This window comes from Melopsittacus undulatus, chromosome 3, assembly GCF_012275295.1.
Source record: "Melopsittacus undulatus isolate bMelUnd1 chromosome 3, bMelUnd1.mat.Z, whole genome shotgun sequence".
NCBI classification, from domain to species: domain Eukaryota; kingdom Metazoa; phylum Chordata; class Aves; order Psittaciformes; family Psittaculidae; genus Melopsittacus; species Melopsittacus undulatus.
The window spans coordinates 107,462,103-107,481,951 of record NC_047529.1 but is presented as its reverse complement, the minus strand read 5'-3'; the positions used below and the strand labels follow the sequence as shown (position 1 = coordinate 107,481,951).

Sequence of the window (19,849 nt, the reverse complement as noted above, 5' to 3'; positions counted from 1 at the left end):
CCCTGACTGTCACACCTCTTATCCAGAGGGCTTTGAACCACTGTGTTCCACTGCAGGCTGCACATCACCAGGTTCTCCCACCAGCACATGGGCTCTCCCATCCCCTGGCTGTGAGATGTTACATTGATTTGAGCTCAGCTGTGGAGCCTCACACTGACAACCCCTGAAAAATGCAGGACAACCCACTGGCTCCTGAATTTTGGAGTCTAATAAAGGCCCAGCAACTTTAACTTCCCATAGACACATGACAGCGAAACTCTTGCTAAGCTCAGTGACATGAGGAAGACCAGAGCAGGGAAACATCTAAGTAAAGTGAAGGTATCAAACTCGTGAAGAGCTGACAGACTGTGGTTTGTAAAACACACAGCGAGCTGGATTACATATCTTTGCTTTCCTACTTGTTTTGTCCTGTTCCAAGATCTCGGGCTTAGCCCTGCTCAGGATGGAGAAGCAGTTGAGTAAAATCACACTTAATGAAGTTACAAATCTGTGGCTCATAGTCTCTGCAGACAGTTTTGTATCTTGGGGCTCTTGACTGATGAATCAGCTTGCTCCCTTTGGGAGCTGCTACAATCACTCTGCTGATTAAATTCTGCTGGTTTTGTGTGCATGAGCCGTAGTAATCTCTGCTCTATTCTCCATACTAATGACTGTTCCTACTGCCAGATCCCACTCACTTATTTGCTGCTGAAAACAGTTCGCTGATGGGCAAAATCATGCCTGATGCTCTTGTGGAAAGCTTCCTGGAGCTTCAAGCTGACTCTGCACAGCCTCCCATGGCCCCTACTGAGCTCAGCCAGTCTGGTGGCTTGGCAGTGTACAGGCAAGGCTTGTTTTTATTGTCCAAAGGCCTGGATCAGAGTGAGCTCAGATCAGGTCTAAGATCTGCTGGGCTCAGTGGGATTACTCCAAGCTAGATGAGATGAAGATGTGGTCCAAAATGTGTTAGACAGCCTGAGGAGGTGCATTTGGTTTTGTGTTTCAGTGCTGGAGTCCTCTCAGCAGGAGCAGCAGGGCTCATTTACAGTGATACTTTCTGCTGGGCTCCACAGGTCCCGTGCAGGACTGATCACTGCCTTTGGCAGCTTATAGTGAACTTCTCAGCAGGACTGTGTGCCAATGCCCAGTTATTCAAAGCTGATTCATATACATAACACCCAACTTTGTGTACCGGTTGGCAACATCTTCTAAATCCATAAAGACAGTGGAAGGCAGCTACAGAAGCAGTCTCAGGTTGCACACTCATTTGTTTTCATGAGCTCACTATTTCCTTTTAACAGCGCACAGGGTCTGGAAATGAGTTGTGTAATGAGGGAGAATGTGTGAGAAGCTCTCTCTGCAACTCATACTTTTCCATCCAAATAGATCCTGGGAGACCTCAACTGACAGAAGCCAGCATCGTGGCTGGGTTGAGTAGATAAATTCTTGGCGGATAGAGAGCCCTGCCTCTCTGCACTGGGTGGTGCTGGCACAGGGGATGGCTGTTGTACCTGGAGGAGAGGTAATGACAAGCAGCAGGAAGGCAGTTCTTGCTGCAGATATGGTCTGTGCTGCGTATCTCGTATAGCATGCTTACAGGTTTGATAAACAGCAGGCTTGCTTCTGCCCTTCCTTTCTGGAGGCCGTCTGTTAGGAATGTCCGGCTGTCTATTGTAGTTCCTTCTGGCATCTCCGGGAAGCAGGCAGATCCCTCTGGCTGGTACGGACTCATCCTTTGTTTGTTCTGCAGGTAGTAAACTTCATTTGTGGCTGGGCCTGCAAATTGGCCAGTTAGAACACTACGTTGCCTAGCAAAAGGGAGGGAGGTTTTGTGGCCAGGTTTTTTGGACACCGTGACCTGGACCAGCTCTGTGGCTGATACGGGCTCTGCCTTTGTTTATTGAAGTGGTTTACTCAGTGCATTGCCTGTCCCTGGAGTGCACTGGTGCCCAGTGGACTGTGCAGCACTGGGAAACAGTGACCCTGCCATGATTACATCAGGCTTGTGACGTGCAGCGACAGTAAGAGCAATCTGACATTTTGCTGTTGTCTAATTGCAAATCCACTTGAGGTCTGAGTAAACCTCCATGTAAGGGCTTTTGCAGTTGTGGCTTTCCCCTGGCTGTGGGCTGCTGCTGGAGAAACCCCACACTTGTTTGTTGACGCTTGCAAGGTTGCAAAGACACTTGAGCCCATGACACTTCTCAGGCTGTGTGGGAGGGGTGGCCTGTCCAGGCACAACACTGGGATGGGACATTGTGGTTTGACAGTGCTGCCCAGCAGCCCTCCCTGCATGCCCCCTGTGACAGAGACACAGGCAGTTTGGGGAAGGAGTGGATGCCTCCACTCACCCACCTCCCAAGCCAGGAACAGATAGTGGCTGTTGGGAGATGCCTATCTCCATCTTGGCACATCTCATGCTGAGGGAAGACTTCTCCCCTCCTGCTGGTCACACAGGTTGGGTATGTACAGGAGTGAGAAGGTGCTCCCCTGTCTTAGGCTCCAAGTGGCACAGGTAGCTCGAGGCAGCAGCCCTGCTCCTAAAGGGGGATTTACAACCTAAATAAGCCGCATTCTAGCTGTGACTTCCATTGACTTCAGTGGGAAAATACAAGTCCATGAGTTTTGCTGTGCCTGGAGAGCCCTATTTGCTCCTTCCAAGGGAGAGCTAATAGATCAAGGTGTACTTAGCAGCAGGAGGCTTGGTTTGGAAGCTGGCTGTGCCCCTTAAGCAAAAGATATTCCAATGCTGGTCATTACAATGAGTCATTCTCATCCTAAATCCCGTGGTTTGTCAACTCCTCAGCAACTATAGACAAAGCAAAAGGCACGTGAGACAAAGGCAGAAATTGTACAAGTGTGTACTATAGAAAAATGACATATCAAGGGGAAAAAAACCCACGCTTCTGGAAAAACAGTGCAAGACACTGCAGTGTTCCTCTTCCTGACTTTCCCACAGCTGCTGTGGAAACACAAGGACATACGACAGAATAGTAATCAGGGGACTCTGGGTACATTGTGAAACCTCTGCTGCTTTCAACAGGCAGAGCAGCTTGCTCAGGGTAAGAGGCTTCCATTAACCTGTGCAAAATGGCAAGAGCTTTTGGAAAAAGCTAATGGTGTTGCTGCTGACAGGCGACTTTTTAATTGATTTATGTTTGGCTCACAATGGCTGTAACGCATTTCTGAAAGGAGCCAAATTCAGAAGGGGTGAGTGTCAGCCAAGGGTCTGTGGGACCCTTGCTTGTTTCTGACATGTTCCAAGGCATAAACTGACAACAGTGCTTCTGATTTGTTCCTATAAAAATCAGTCAAATGAAATACACTTTCATTCCCTTTCCTAGCTGTCACCGTGATAAGGAAGTCTAACAGAAACCATGACCACATGGCTATGGTGATGCATGTCAGCCCCGTGAATGTATATCTTTATGCTGACTGTGTTTATGCAGTTTACTCCTTCCTCCCACCATATTTGTCTTAAAAGCTACTAAGCTTATGTGCTTGTGAGTGGTACCACCAAATTAGTATCAGTATAATGTCTAGCACATTAGGGTCCTGCTTGCTCCCTCTGAAGAGCAACTATTACTCTACTAATGTGTATCATTGACCAGGAAAGGTGCTCAGCACACTGGGTAAGCTGCCAGAGGATGGAGCCTCCTTCAGCCCTGCTGTGGGAAGACTAGGAGGAAGAGAAGAATGAGGTGGACACCCCTGTGTTTCCACTGTCAGAGCACCACACTCAGCAGAGTGATAGAACAGTGTCTTTTGTCTGCTGGGATGAGATCAAGAACTCCCGGTGCCCAAAGGGCTGGGCAGAGCTTCAGGCTCCTTGCAGATGGAGGCTGAGCACTCCAGGGTGTTCACAGAGCACCGCTCTCTATTTGGTAGCATATCTCCTACCTACTCATGTGGCCTTCTTGGGAAATAAGCAGCTTTTTTATGAGCTCCCACCCACAGAGGCTAAGGGAAGATGGTGCTGTTACCCAATGAGAGACATACAGTGCTATTTCAAGTCCATTTTCAGCAGCACTTCAAAGCTCATTGGGAAGGGTTTCTTCTGTGCTCACATTCTCCATGATTGACAGCACAGGAATTACATGGCACATAGCAGATCTTTCTCACAGAGGGACCTACTTGCTAGCACAGCTGCTGTCTCTTGCGTATTTTGTTTCTCAGGCAATTTCACACTGAAAGCATTCATAAAAAGTGGGGAAAAAAGCCCAAAGCATTTCCGAGGTGCAGGAAGAACAAACATTAAGCCCATCATCCAAACATCCAGGCTTCCTCCATTTCTGATGGGAATTGCATGATGTCAGGAGCTTGTCTAGTTGGACCTTTCAGGTGTTAAGCTGAAGGTCTGCACAATGAAGATCCTGGATCAGTGGAAACCTTACAGTTTGTCTTTACCTTCTTAGAGCCTTGCAATGACAAAGCCCAATCAAAGCAGAGTCAGCACCTGCCTCATGTTTTCCATATTATTTCTATAATGTGTGAGGACAGATTTGCATGTGAAGAAAATATTAGCACAGCACTGAGCTCTCGCATGCCATATGATGACTGAGAGCCAGTGCTGAGCTCATGTTTTCTTTATATGTAAATCTGTTCTAACTCACTAGAGAAATAATGGCAGCTATGTGTGATGTTAAATGTCACTTCAGCTAAGATTAGCCTTCTGTAATGGTCTGAGATTATTTTGTTTATACCAGTAGGTAAATTTGTGCAGTAAATTTGTTCTGCTTTCTTCCAATGAAGCCCAGCCAAGCTTTCTAAGAAAGATATGTTAATATTTAACAGACAGTGAAAACTAAATGTTAACATTTTTAAATCTCTGAGTAACTTTGCAGCCTAATCTCTTACTCTCAAACATGACTTTTTGGGCAGTAGGTCATCTGAAATGGCCCTTTTATGGAATTCACCTTGCTTAGATGTCAGCCAAGGGCTGACATGTCTCCTTGTGATGTTTCTCCTCCTAAGGTACCTTTCTTCTCTGATGCGATCTTGAGGACTGCTCCAGAAGTGTGCTTAAGACAGAGGAATCTGTTTCTAAAGCCCTCATGGATGTCTTCTGTAAACTTCATCAGAATTTCATTCTTACCCATCCCTATAAAAAAACAGGTCATGAATAACCAGCACAACAGCTGCAAGTGGTTCAGGAAGTTGCTGCAGTCTGAGCTCTGCCAACTTCAAAAGCCTCTGATTTAGCTCATTTTAAATCAGTGTTCAGGCAGCAAAATGTGTGATCTGCTGTGTAACAGGGATGATCACCCAGCAGTGCCTTTCAGCATGAGCTGGTGGATGTTCAGAAGCTCAGGGTCCCCAGCGGCAAGCTTCAGCCTGAGTGCGTGTGCCATGAATGCACCCTGAATCGGTGGCAGCTTTTGGAAGATGTAGACTGGAGCATCATCTTTCCCAGCCCCGGTGGGAGTTCACCACCACAGCCTGCATGCCTGGGGAGATCCTCACTGCCAGAGTCAGAAGCACTTGTGTTGACTGAGTGCTGGTGTTTTCTGACCTTACTTCCTAAGAGATAGGCAATATTGGAGTCTGAAGCTGCTGTAAGCTGCTAAGACCCGTACTAGCCTCTTCCCTCTCACAATATTCTTTTCAATGGGATCATACAATTCAGCCATGAGAAGAAAGAAGTGAGTTTTTCATAGTAAAGAACATTCTTTTCATTAATGATGTGGAAAAAGAGACAGCCTAGAAGAAGGAATTCAGTTCTTCCTTTCAGATCTAAGATTTATTGCTAACCAGAACACAAGGATTGCTTTCGAAAGGAGACCTAGGGGGTAAACCAACAAGTGCTCAGCACTTACAGCTTCTTCTTTTAAGCAGTACAGTGTATTATCTGATCAGTGGTACACAACAGGAACTGCATTAGTATGCAGCACTGTTGTGGTTTTAAGTAATAGTAAAACATCCCTCGCCTCCCTGAAAGACATATATGGGCTCTGGAGTAACGTACTGATGGACATTTGAATGGGTTTCATTCAAAGGGCAGAATCAGATTGTCTCAAGACAAGACAATCTCAAGATTGTCTCTTCGCAGAGAGATCAGCACCCGCAGTTGCTGTGGTGTGGACCTTGTTGAACTGATGTGAGTTTTGCCTAGGGTTCGTCTTTGGCTTTTGGGCTTTCATCCTTGACTTTTAAGTCTTGTATTTGAGGTTTTGGAAAATAATGGTCTTGCACTGTGTGAAACAGGTCTCAGCCTTGCAGTCTTCACTGCCGCAGAACTCCCTCCAGCTGGAATGCTTTGGGCTTTGCCTGAATGAAGACCAATGTGTCAATACCAAGAATAACCAGCATGACGTCTTGGTAGGATCTGCCCCCATTAGTGTGCGCAGAAGGGGACAGCAGAAACACATCTCCAGGTGGAAGGTAGCAAAGGGCTAAACACCGGCAGCACCTACCTTCAGCATCACCTCTCTCTCCTCCCCCTTCACTTCCTGTCCCTTTGCCCTTGCTTGGGCAATTCATCTGCAGCAAGATAGAATCAAAGAACCCTCTTCCTTTGCTAAACAATTTGCTCCTTTTGTTAGGGTCAGATAAAATGCTGATAAAAGCTATTGTAGCTCTGCTGAAGCCAGCAGGAGCGTGCTGCAGATTTGGTCCTTGATTGTTTTGCACCTTGCTCCCCCCTGCATGTATCCAGTTACATCTCCAGGTAAATCCAGCATTATACTGAATTAATGGACAGAGACGTGGTGCCCATGGGGGTTTTGCCTGTTGGTAGGTGCAGTGCCACAGAGCCTCCGGGACAGGAGTTCTGTACATGGAAGGATCTGCAGGGTGACTTGGAAAGTGCATTTTAGGGTTGGATGTTTGTTTTCTTGTTCCTCGCTAAACAATCTCCAGTCCCTGCTGCTCGGGAAAAGGGCAGAGCAGAGCCTGGCCTCCAGCTCACCGCTGAGCCCTGTTTGCTGCAGCTGCACTTTGAGAAGGCGTTCTGGGGAGGCGTAGGAATTGCTTGTATCCCGTTGAGCTAAACGTGTTCAAAACATTTGCATTGAATGGGTATTTAAATGCAGTGGTGGAGGGAGCCCTCAAAAGAGAGAAGATGGGGTGCCAAGGAAGGGCAGGGCTGAGGGGGAGGCGAGCAGGCTCCTTCTCACCATGTGGGCCACAGGAATTGCTCTTCTGGCAGGCACAAGCCCCATTAGATGTCCAGGGGCATCCTCCCACTGCAAGCAAGGTATAGAGCAACTGGGGGAGAATTAGCAACACGTCCAATTGTAATAAGGTTGCTATTATGGGTAATATATATTTAACGCTCTGCAGGGACCATTCAAACCTGCATCTGTAGGAAGGGGAAAAAAGTCAGGTTTGCTTTTTTGGCAGCCTGCAGATCAGAGAGTCCAATCTGCAGTCACTCTTGGTGTGTTTTATGTGGGTGGGTTTTGTTAAGCTACAGGCAAAGTTATTGCACCCCTAGGCTACTCACATTAAATGCTCCTTCGATTCTAGCAACATTCTTTCCAGGCTCAGCTACATTTGTTTTTGTCTTCTCTATGGCAATTGATGATCTAAGTCTAAAATGTATAACTCCACAGGACCTCCTGTTATATATTTCTTCCACAGCTGTAGCTGTATCAGGACAGTATAATCCAATGACATGTTGTAATGCCTACAGTTTTCTTTAATACATTCCAGATTATAGGAGTCAACAAAGTTTACATATCCAAAGTAATAAGTTTACACAATAATTTACAAATCCCAAACCAGGATTATATCTTGGAAGTGTTTGGGATTTTTTTTTCCTCCTATTTTCTCTGGTCTGGTTAAAGTCTGTTTGTAGGAAATTCAAGAGGACAGATAAAAGATGCTGAGACAAACAACTTAATCCCCTAATAATGTCAAGTGGAAAATCCAACAATGGATTGGCAAGGAACTCCAGTAACAAATCCAAAGTGGCCCTTACTGAGGATATAGAACTAGTTAAAAGGCTGAGCTCGGGATATAATTAGAGATGAGACTGAATCAGTGCCCATAGGTTCAAACATTTCTTTGAACTCTGAAATGGAGCCCAATTCCATTTTATCTTTTAATCCATACCTGCATAGTATCATATTAGCTCCATTGAGGCCAGTTCAGCATCACCTCGTACCTTGTGCTGCCCTCAGTCCCCCCACAAATTGGCCATGGAAGGCCCCTGGGTGGTATTTCCACATTTGGATGCTGTTGCAGATGGGACCATGAGATCCCATGCCACCAGGCAGGTGCCTGTCACGCAGCACAAGGAGAAGGATTGCTGGGCACCGCTTGCTGGCACCATGCTGGCCTCCGAGTCCCACCATCTCATCCTGCTCTTTCCAGGGCCTGGCACACACTGCATCCCCATGCAGCAACCCCCATTCCTGCTGCTTAGGGCAGTGTCAGGCTGCTGTTAATAAATACACCTCCAAAGTAAGGCATGTGGTCACAGAAGTAGGAGGCCCTCAGAAACACAATTGCCGAGCAGCTTCAGAAAGGGCCTGTTAATTATTATAGCATTGGAGCTGTATTTAGTTAGACAGCCCTTCACCCTGGGGTTTTGTGGTAGGAATGTCTTACTGGGGTGGAGACCAGGGCGTCCAGAAAGGAAACAAAGGAAAGAGATTTTAGAACTGTGTCTTATCTCTGTCCACCTGAATTACTGTTGCATTTTAAAAGAATATATGAAACCCATTGTTTGAAAAAACCCTGACGAGTGTCCTCTCCCAGCTCCATTGTTTTAATGTTCTCCTAGGAATTTGTATATAAAATGTTCCCAATCCAGTTTATCTCTCCCTGCTTGACAAATCCTGTGTTTCCTTTCTGTACTTTTAGCAGAGTGGGAACTAACCTTGATCTTTTTGCTGCGTGAACAGGATTGCCTGTTCGGATGTCACATTCCCACCCTCACACACAAACAAGATGTACCACCACTGAAAATAATCTGTGGGAAGCTCATACATTCAAGATGAACTTCTGGAAAAGCAGCTCTGAACTGAACTAGATCCTCTCTCAGAGGATGGAGCAACTCATGTTGTCCAGCTTGCATGGAAACCCCTTTGCACAGCAGGTTAAAACAAATGATCGGAGGCCAGGGCTGTAGTTTAGCTCCTCCACTATTAGCAGCCCCTCATCTACATCTCATCCTGAAGAGAAGGGACTTGGCCTCTCTCCTCAAAGCCCCTTTTCTCTTATATTACCCATGGTTTCTGGAATGGCTTTCTCAAGCCAAGGAAGGCAGCATGGGAGATCAGGTGGTCACAAGTGACCATAATGTTGACCATGTGCTGGTCTGGTAATGAGGGAAATGCAGAGGTAGCATGATGCCACTTTGTCTGTTCCTGTCTGTCCCTGTACTGTACAGCCCAACTGGCTCTGATATTTGGTCTTTGAGCTCCTGGGCAGCTTAAAGGCAGTCCCAAATCCCAGGCTTGTTCCTGTGGATGGAACCCTTCCCAGAAGGGGGAAATCTCAGAGGAGCCTGTTTAATATAGGCTGATCTCATGCTTGAGCATACACTGGAGTTGACCTTTCAGCACTGAAATAAGAAGTGATGGGGATAGAATAAATCACAGCCTTGAGAGAAAAGCCAGGCAGCTTAAACTTGCACCTCAGGAGAAGGAGTCAAGGTGAGGAGGATGAGAGCTGCAGAGGGGCTGAATGACAGGTTCACAAAGCCATCTTTCAGCAGTGGATTTGGTGGACCTTTGCAGAGCAAGCCTGCGGTGGAAAGGCTATTGAGATGTGAAATTGAGATATAAGGTGATGAGCCCTGGAGGTGAATTTTAGTCAGGTGGGTAGGCTGGAAAGACTCCGTTATCCTGAAAAAATCTGCAAGGCTTACAGATAGGTTGGATGTGAGGACTGAAAAGGATCCAAGTTTTCCACTTGCTAAAAGTTTCAGGGTAGGAGCAAAACACTCCCAAATGAGAGCACTAGCATTTACACTCGCATTGCAAAGGCATAAATTGTTCTACGAACTGCCAGGCTGCAAAGAACCAAGCCTCTATATTGCATTGCAAGCCTCAGAGCTGTCATATTCCCATTGAAACCAAAGCCAGAATTCCCACAAACTTGATAGGAGGCAGCTCCGATCCCCCCTGCCATGGTACATCCCCTTAACCTTCAGGGCCTGGCGTTGAGTGCTAGGTTTTTCCAAGTGAACCAAAGCTCAGAGCACCCCCCTAATATCCGGAAGCCACAGCCCAATGAGGAACTCCCTCTGCATGGTGCTTTCTGGTAGAGCCTGCCTCCCTGTTCATCCTCAGGGGAGGCTTTTTCCGGGAGGATCGGGCTGGTCTGTGCCACAGAGCCCATCACAGCCTGGAAAGATGCTGGGGTTTGCCCTCCCGACCCACTCTTCCTTTGGACCATCTGTGTTGTATCCCCAAGGCAGCCGGACCCCCAGCCCCATCCATCAAACCCTGGCAGGACAGAAGATTGTGGGAGCTGGCTGGAGCTGGAGGAACAGTTTTTTGGCAGAGAGGAGCTTTTCCAGCAAATGTCAAGGGGGAGGGGGAGTCAAAATGATTCACAAATTCAAACACATTTTCTGAATAGTTCTGGCCTAGAAAAAAATACAGAGGTGGGGGAAGAGGGAGGGAAGTTAAAAATAGCAATGCGTGTCATTCTGACACTTTCAGAATGAACTGTTTCATTTTGGGAATGGTTTGTTTATGTTTTGCAGGCATTTCAAATGTAGATTTGATTCAAAATGGCATTTTTCCACTTCAAAGTTGCCCTCCCTGTTAAAACACGTTGAAAGGAGAAAAGAGAAAAGGATTTTTAGAGCTTATGTAACCCAAAATAAAACACCTCCTTTTGCTTTGCCTCCAAATGAGACATTTCGGAGTTTTCCTTCCACAGCCCTGCAGTTTTAGCTGTGTTCAGCCCAACCTGAACATCTCCTCTCCCCTAGTGTTTTACTGGTTGAGCTCGAATACAGACAAAAATCCATGCTCCATCCAGGTCCCAGCCTTTAAATCTAATGCCATGGAGCAAGCACTTTAATTTGAGGTCAACCACATGTTGCTGTGATTCAGTCTGAAACCTCTGGTATCAAATGAATAAGATCTGTAGGTTTTGTAGATCACTGGCAGCTTCTCCGGAAGATGCAGCGTCGAACCTGAGCTAGAAAAATAACCTGAACTCCTGGGGCCCTGCAATCTGATCTAGAAACCTTCAGAGAAGCCGGAGTGTGCAGACTTTCACTCCCTCCACACTCACACCACTCTCAGTCAACTGATTCATTAAAGGGAAACGAGCAAACAGCCATTAATTACTTTGCTGTAGCCAAAACGTGCCGCAGCGTTTCCCCAGGCAGAGGGGAAGGAATACACATGTTTGCTGTATGATGACGTTGTTGAGCTTACTCTTCCCCAGTTTTGTGGCTGCTTGTGTCATTTCCTCAGGGGAAGCGCATCCCTTGGTGTCTGGAGGGGAGTCTTCTTTGCTGAGATTTACCTTGAGTGTCTTCTGAGCCCCTTAACCGTGTGCCTTGGGAGGGTTCAGGCACAAAAGGAGGGGGAAAAAGATGCCATGCTGTGGGATGGCAGACTTTGTAGCAGCAGTCCCTCTTGGGCGGAGGTCATAGGAAAGACCTCTTCCATTTATGGGAAGACCCTGCAGTTTACCTGCAATAGAAAGGTTTGTAAGTATTTTTCAGTCCTGCTGTAATTTCAGTGTTACTGAAGGGGAAGATCTTATGGGGTGGACAGGATATGGATGCTTTTAACATGGAGGGATGTAGAGGTGAGGAGCTGGCTGTGCTCCCTACTGGCCCTGGCACCAATGGGAGCTGTGAAGGCTCTGCCACTTACTCTGGGTAAGCTCTGGGTCCCCCTGCAGCGGGGCTGATTGGTGCCTGCAGCAGGACAAGGAATAGATGCCATGTTGCGTGTACTAGCTCTGCAGCTCCCTCGACCACACACTTGCTGTTAAAACACTGCCAAACTCAAGCTCTCCCCAAAACGATGGAGATTGCCTTTAAAAACCACCAAATGTCTCAGTGTTTATTTGGAAGTGCTGCATTTATTTGACTGTTTTCCTAGTTTTATGCCTTTAACTCACACTCAGGACAACTTTTCAGGCTTTTCTCTGCAAGCCAGAAGGCTGTAAATATACTTTCATTTTAAAGATGAAAGCTTGGTGTCTCAGCCACCTGATGGCAAGGGCTGGGGGTTGTGAGAACAAGGCAGAGCTCACACTAAAACTGCAGGAGTAGGCAAATGGACTCTTGAAGTAGCTGCTTCTCTGAGCTGAGAAATGAACTGAATGGAAAGAAAGGTCAGAAGGGCAGAGTATGTAACACATGGAGAACACCAGCTCTCCCTCCCTGCCCCAGCCAAAACAAAAAGCCCATACAGAGCCAAAGTGAAATCAGCCCTCCTGTTTGTACATGAGGCCTGCGATGGCAGGTGGCATCCGACTTCCACATCTCTGCTGAAATCCAAGCACAGCTCCCAGGGAAAATCTGGAGGCAGAGGCACACATAGAGATATAAGCGGTCACCAGTGGATAGGGACCGTACACACAGTACATAGAGGCTCACACCATTTCTCTGTCCATATTTTTAGTCTGAAAAATAGTCACTTTTCTACAGGGAAAGGTGATTCAGAGATTTGCAACTCAGGCAGCTGCGAGGAGATGGGAAAACAGCTTAAGGATGTTACACTTAGAGTGGGGAGGCAGCACAGAGCCAGTGCTTCAGTGCAGATTGTAAAATCCTAGCAAAACTCAACTTTCCAACTAAACAATAGCATTTGGACCATGATCTATGGGCATGTAGTGACAGGACAAGGGGGAATGGCTTTAAACTGAAAAGAGGAGAGGTTTACATTAGACACTAGGAAGAAGTTCTTCACTCTGATGGTGCTGAGGCGCTGGCACAGGGTGCCCAGAGAAGCTGTGGCTGCCCCATCCCTGGCAGTGTTCAAGGCCAGGTTGGACACAGGGGCTTGGGGCAACCTGCTCTAGTGGAAGGTGTCCCTGCCTGCAGCAGGGGGGTGGAACTGGATGAGCTTTAAGGTCCCTTCCAACCCAAACCAGTCTGGGATTCCATGATTTTTAGGCTCTGACAGTGCTCAGAAAGTACCAGGCAGGGTTGTTGAACTGTCCTAAGACCTCTTCTCCTTGAATGGTTAGAGGTGCTGTGTGAAGTGACACCAGATGTTCTCTAGCAGCTCTAAGGGTATTTGGATTTCAGTTTAATTTCATTGGATATACTGACACGTTCTCCAGCTTGCCTCTTGAATTAAGATGCTGCAGCACTCACTTCTCTCTTTTCCAGCTGCTAGGTATGTGTCTTTGCATCTCCAGGGGGAAGGAGGCAAGATGATCTTAAGATCCAACCCTAACTATTCTGTGATTCTATGATTCTTCTTTTTAGCCTGTCCTGACATGTTTAAAGGGAATTCATCCCTAAAGCAAAGGCATGGACGTTGGGTGCATCCCTCTTCCCTTGGTGGGCTGTGCACTTTTCTCAGGTGCTCCATCTGCAGGGTTAACTTCATGGAAATCACACCAGGAGGGCAAAGATTGTATACAACATGCAGATGGTCTTCTGGAGAGTAGCTGCCTTTGGAAAACCAGCTAAAACTACTGTTGGCGTAACAAACAGCATATTTCCAGGATATAGAATTAAGGGAGGAAAACAGCTTTACTGGCTATTGTCAGAAAACAGAGGCTTGCATAATAACAGCAACATTTTCCATGCACTATGCAATTAAGTTACTTGCTTGGGAATTAAATTGTAAGTCAGTTTAGACAGCGTGGCCAGCTGTAACATAACACACGGTTACAACACACATAGTGAATGTTATTACTTGGTGTCAGTGTTTATTGAACAGAATGGGGATTTGAGAAACAAGCTTTGGCTCAGGAAACTCTAACAAAGTGATGGCACTTAACGTCTCTAAAGCAACACAGCTTAATAAATTCTCCAAAGATAAAATACTTTGGAAAATACCTGCTAATCCCTTTAAACCCCTAAAAGACAACTTATTTTTCATCCTGACTAATGATTAGCCACAGATTTCACCACTAATCTCAGAAAGATCCTGTGGTTTTCGGACAAGCAAGGGAGACTCCAGGTGTAGATTCAGTGGTTGATTTTGCAGCAGAGGTTCCAGCTGATCTCACTGGAAAGTGTTTTATTTGCTGCTGTCTGCTGGTCCCTTGCTGTCTTCTTTTGCTACTGCAGGAACCAAGGCCAGCAAACAGTGCTTCCCTCTCATTTTTATGGAGAAGAATGGATGCTCTAGAACGTTGCTTCATCTCAGTTGCAAGACTGGAATGAGGCTGGGCTAAATCAACTCTGTTGAAGCTCCACAGAGTCTGGTGGGCTTGCATGAGAGATAAATCTGATCCAGGGTAAGAATAACATGAAACACACATATGGGTTGGGTTAGTGCCTTGTTTATATATGGCCAGACCATGGAGAGCTGCCCACATTGCAAAATCCCCCTCCCAGCTGGCTCCATCAGGAATCCTTTGGGAAGCACAGCATGGACAGACCAGCAACAAAATGTGGCACAAACAAGGAATCTCCCCTGTCTTGTGCTCACTGATGCTCAGAGTTGAGGACCATGTCAGCAGTGGTGCATGGGCTCAGCTCAGCAGCTATGCTGAACCAGCATCTCAGGGAGCAGCACAGGTCAGATTGCCATGCCCTCCAGTGGGAGTGAGCTTACACATAGACTTCTGGAACAAAACCAGGAGCCATCCACCACAGCTATTTGTGATGACCTCAAAATGAAGTTAGAATTGGGTTTCTTTCTGTGCTGCTTAGCAGAGTGGCTGAGCTCTCCAGCAGAACAGGAAGTAGCTGGGGAGCTGTTTGAGTAACCAGAGTCGTCAGATCAATGGAAAATGTGGTTTGAGTGCATTTTGTGAAAGTGCAGTCATCAATTGTGAAATTACTGCAGTTTGTGTCCCTAGATCAGGGCTGTTGTTTATGCCAAGGGGGCACAGGCCACTGCTGTGTCTGAAAGCAAACAGAGTGCTTCTTTTGGATGATGTACACCCAAGGGTGAAGCAGAAATCTTTCCTTTTGGTGCCCTTGGATTCAGATTAATCTCTCAACATATCATCAGGATCCTACATAGGGTGCCTATGGGGAGGTCAGGGAAGGTGAGGAGGGAGGCAGAGAGGGTAAGAGACACCCTCAGGGAGGAAGATGCACAGTTCTCCATCTCAGAATTGAGGCTGGTCCTACACGTTAGTGACACTTGCAGCTTCTTTTCATGTTTTGCAAGCTCATCTGAGAACTGAATGAATGCCAGGTTAATCTTTCAAGGGAAGTGGAGCTGGGTTGAAAATATCTCCAGCACAGATAACTCAAAGGAAGTGCAGCTTTTAAGAAAAGCATGTGGAATGTCTCTAAGAATCTACCTGGGGTCTCCTGTTTTCTTCTTTTCCTCTTTCTCTTTCCTCCCCTTAGTCCCACGTTTTTGCCTCTTTGCTGCCTCATCATGTCACCACTTACTCTTTCCCCCTCTCGTTGTTCCCACAGAGGCATACAAAGGGTTTTCGATCCCGTCACATGCTCCAGCTGGAAGTAGAGCACTTTTCTCCGGGGTTTTGTCAGGTTTTAGCTGCAGGCGCTCCCCAGCTTTTCGCTGATTGCCTTTTCAGCTGCCCTCCGCTTGCAACACTTCGCGCTGCAGCCGGGCAAAGGCCGGTGCAAACTGCAGAGCGGAGGCGATGCCGTGAGTGCGGGGAGCGCAAGGGGCTGCGGGGGTGCGCGATGGGGCGGCCGTGGGGAGGGAGCGGCGCAGGACGGACAGGAAGGGAGCGAAGGGCAAAGGCAGGTGGAAAAGGGAAGTGACCGCGGGGGCCAGGAAGGCTAAAGAGAATACAAGGGAAGCTGCGAAGCCATCTGGGAATCTGCTTTAGCCACGTGTAAATCGCAGGCGTCCTTGCGGCTTCCCGCTCTGCGCAGAGCGGAGCAGCAGCGGCCGGAGGAGGCCGGGCAGAGCCGGGATGGCGGCGTGCGGCTGCGTGCGGTGAGCCTGCGAGGGGACGGGGGGCTGTGGGGCACGGAGGGACCCAGGGAGTGCGTGCCCCCAGGTGGGGCACCGGGACGGGCAGAGCTGGCGCAGAGGCTGGTGGAGCCTGCGCTCGGGGGTGATGGCAGGGGCAGAGCAGGAGGAGAGGTGGGTTTTGGGGGGTAGAGGCAGAATGGGAAGCTGGGGAGAAGCCGAGTGCAAAAGCTGATCAGGGGATGGGAGAGGAGGAAACCGAAGGGAAAAGTTACGTGAAAAGTTGGAGGTAGTGAAAAAAAGCATCGTGGAAGGCTGACATGGCAAGGCAGGGTAAAGTGAGGAGAGGTCGCATGAGATTTTAGAAGCACTTAATGATGTCTGCAGTAGGGTTTGTGGCAAATAGCTACGTCTCAGCCAGCCTCCCTTTGTGGGGAGAAACAGGCCCCTGCAGAGCGCAGTGTATGTGACCTGCCTGCACAGCATGAGAATCGCCGAGGCTGAGCAGCACTGTGACTGTAAAAGGATTTAACTAGCATAGATGCAGTCATCTACACTGAACATGGCTAAAAATAGGTGAGATGAATTGCAATCCTGAGGGCAAAATGTTACAGTAAATGAATACAAACCATCTCTTGTTATTTAGCCAGGTGCATTCATGCCTCCTCCATGCACGTGCATGCTGGAGATGTGTGCTAGGTGCAGGGTTTGTGCACATTAAGTGAGCATCTAAACACCAGCATGTACCTGTCTGCGATGTTCCTGTCTCTTAGCTTCTGTGCAGAAGCCCTCTGCATGTCAGACCCGGAAAAACTGGGCCATGGTGCTGGAGCAGGCTGTAGTTCCTCAGGTCTTTGCTGTTTGTATCCTAAATCATTCGTAGGAGTCTCAAGGAAGAGCGGGGAGATGTACTGCTGTTGCAGGGGGTCCTGCTGCTGACCCCATCGCTCCCTGCTTCACTATTGAAGAGGCTGCAGGGTTAATCCAGACCCTCGCCTGGCTTTAGCTGAGCTCTGTAGTCTGCCTTCAGCCTCCACCAGAGGTGTGGGGATCACTTTGCTTTGAGTTATACTGGGAGGTACCAGTGTGACAGGGAAGACAGGTACCCAGTCTCTGCTGGTGCCATTTGCCCCATGCCACCTTGTCCTGAAGGAGAGACACTTCATCTGCCCTGGTGAGAGAACTGGTTAGGAATGAGTAACACCACATCTCTGCAGGGACACCCATGAGACGTGCCAAGAGAAGCCCAGGCACACGCTGTTACTTCATGGGATCCCTCATGTGGACTAGGCTGGTGTGGATGCATGCAGGGCATGGATCTGGAGCCCATCTGCATTGGAGGTGTCCTTCAGTTGCCCCAGCTGGCTCCCTGCAGCCCTGCTCTCCTTCCCTGTCCTAGTCCCCGACCTTGTCCTCATCTCCAGAATTAGGTCTGCAGGTCCCTCACCTCATCTTCAAAACTCTCTGTGCAATTAACTTGCACAGGGGTGTCCTTGGCAGAAGATGCCTCCAGAGGATGGGCAGAGAGAGGATGTGCGCAGTTTAACTGTAGCTAGGGCATGATAGTTACTTGTAGGAAATGCTGTGAACGTGTATCTCTGCACCAGGAGATGGAAGTTTGCTTATGGAGATCGTGAGCCTCTGGTGCTACCTGAGCTTGCTCAACAGTCTCCACCGTGGGAGTGAACAGCTTTTTCATCTAGCGAGGGTGACATTGGGCTTTTAGTGCTCGGGTTTGATTAGTCGCAATTGATCTCCTCCTTCACTTAGCCCTTTACTGCAAGCTGCTCATTCTCATGCTGCGCATTTCCTCTGCCTGCAAAAGCACTTAGAGAAGCTTGGATCCCTAAGTCATATATTCTCAGTAATTATGCCCCCTGGATGGGAAGCTCTTTCTCTTACAAGTCAAGAAAAGACATATATTTGTCAAAACTAATATTAACAGGGTGTAGAGTTCATTCTCAGGCAGCAGGTAGGTTAGAAAACCTTATTTTTGTGCAATTAGTTTTGTAAGATCTCCCTTCCACTTTCTCTATAATTTCATTTGCTTCTGTGTCCTGGAGTCCCAAAAGACAAGGGTTTCTATGGGTCATCTTGAGAGCACTTGCAGGCAGCTCTTGCAGGAGCAGCACAGAGGTGGCTGTCCCTGGACTTCCATATTCGTGTTAGCTGTTGAAATGTGTTGTCTCACGAGAGCCATAGGGTAAATTCCCTCGAAATTCTTTATCCTGCTCAGAGGGGATTAGTGAAAAGGTCCTGGTAAAGAACACTGAGGTCAGGAGATACACAAAGTTTATATGTGGAATTGTTTAGCCTGCAAACTAATGGGCTTCAAGTGAAATAGCTAAGATCATTGCGAAAACTCTTCCATTCCTTCCTTTCTACTTACCCTGTCCGGCAATAAGACACACAGTTTGCATGATGAAATTGCCAGGATATGCACACAGTCTTGGAGAAGAACTTACGTGTTCTGGCTCTGTGCAGAGCCATGCTGGGAAAGGAGCTCTGCTGCAGGCTCTTCTGAGCCCACTCGCACCAAGGGGAGAAGGGGATGTGGGTCCATCCGCCTGCTCTCAGCTCTGCAGGCTGAGAGAATGCAGCCACATGTGGGGTTTCAGCAGCAGCCATGAGCTGATGATGTGGAAGGAACAGGATGGGATTTCTGCATGGCGTGGGCAGCATTGCACAACAACCTCCACGGCCAATGGCTTGGGCTGTCTTTGCACTGAGGCTCCTCTGTGCTCTGCCATGGGGAGGAGGCTGCAGAGGCACTGTGTGGCCCATGGCAAGGGCCAGCAGCCTTCTGCAGGGATGGAAAGCTGTAGCCAAAATGAGAAGGCAACTCCTGTGCTGCTTCATCTTCCTGGGAAACAGGAGCATGGCTGAGAGCAAACACACTGAATGGCATTCTCTCCAATCTGGGCCACGTAAGCTGTGCTGCTCTCATAGCCGAAACTCCCAGTAAGAGCATTTACCCAGTTTTATATTAAATACAGCACCTGAGAAGGTGAAAGCCTTGGGTTTGTAACTCATTAGACCTAACATCAGAAACGATGAGGTGCAGCACACAGACTAGCACTAGCCCTGTGGCAGTGTCAGGCACCGCAGGAGCAGGACCCCAAAAGTCGTGTTTTCCCCTCACAGTTGGTGTGAGCTCCAGCACGAGCTGTGCAAGGCTCGCAGCCATGGGGGCTATCAGCAGAGCATCTCTGCTGGGCCTGGGAGGCAAATGCTTCCCCTGGTGTGAAGTCCCCAAGATGCTTTAGCTTCAGCTCAGCTCTCAGGTTTACAGCAGATGAGGATCAGGCTGCAATCTCAACCGGTGACATAAATAACACAGAGCTATGTTAGAATACCCCACCCTTTTCCTGCAGTTTTAGTTAGAGGGGCAGTGCTGCTTGTGATGCTTTATTGTGACAGAGGATGAAGAGAAACACAGAAAAACAAGGCTATTTGGTTTAAGGTATGGAGCTGGGCTTCTTGCCTAGGGAGGGGGAGAAGGTACACTTTCTTCAGTAGGTGTTTTTAGGTTGTATTTGCTTAAGCAAGGATGAGTGAAGTAGACCCAGTAATTATTATATATAACCTTAACTGTGGTTGTATCTCCAGGGAAGAGTTTAAATGGGATAGATCGTGTGTGTGCTGTCCTAAATTGCCTCTCTTGAATGGCATATCCAAATGAAAAAGTTTTCCAAGTATATGACAGCTGAGTAACTGGTGCCTGTTGTTGTGGCAGGGCTGATACTTGCACACTCTGCTGGCTCAGGTGTGTTCTTCAGCATCCAGAGGCTGTCCCTGAGTAGTTCAGCCTCCAAAGAGTGAGTGTAGCACAGCTGTGCTGACACAGTGGTGTTGGTGGTGGGTCATAAGGGTGTGTGATGATAGCCGTAGGGACCCCATGTGGGTAGCCACACAGC

General features: G+C 47.9%; 1 protein-coding gene across 1 annotated transcript in view; it reads left to right on the top strand.

Annotated features, from left to right (window-relative positions):
- The window catches only part of ITPKB (inositol-trisphosphate 3-kinase B), a 68,047-nt gene that overhangs the window by 3,468 nt on the left and 44,730 nt on the right, over positions 1-19,849 (top strand). The gene's annotated exons all lie outside the window — the stretch shown is intronic.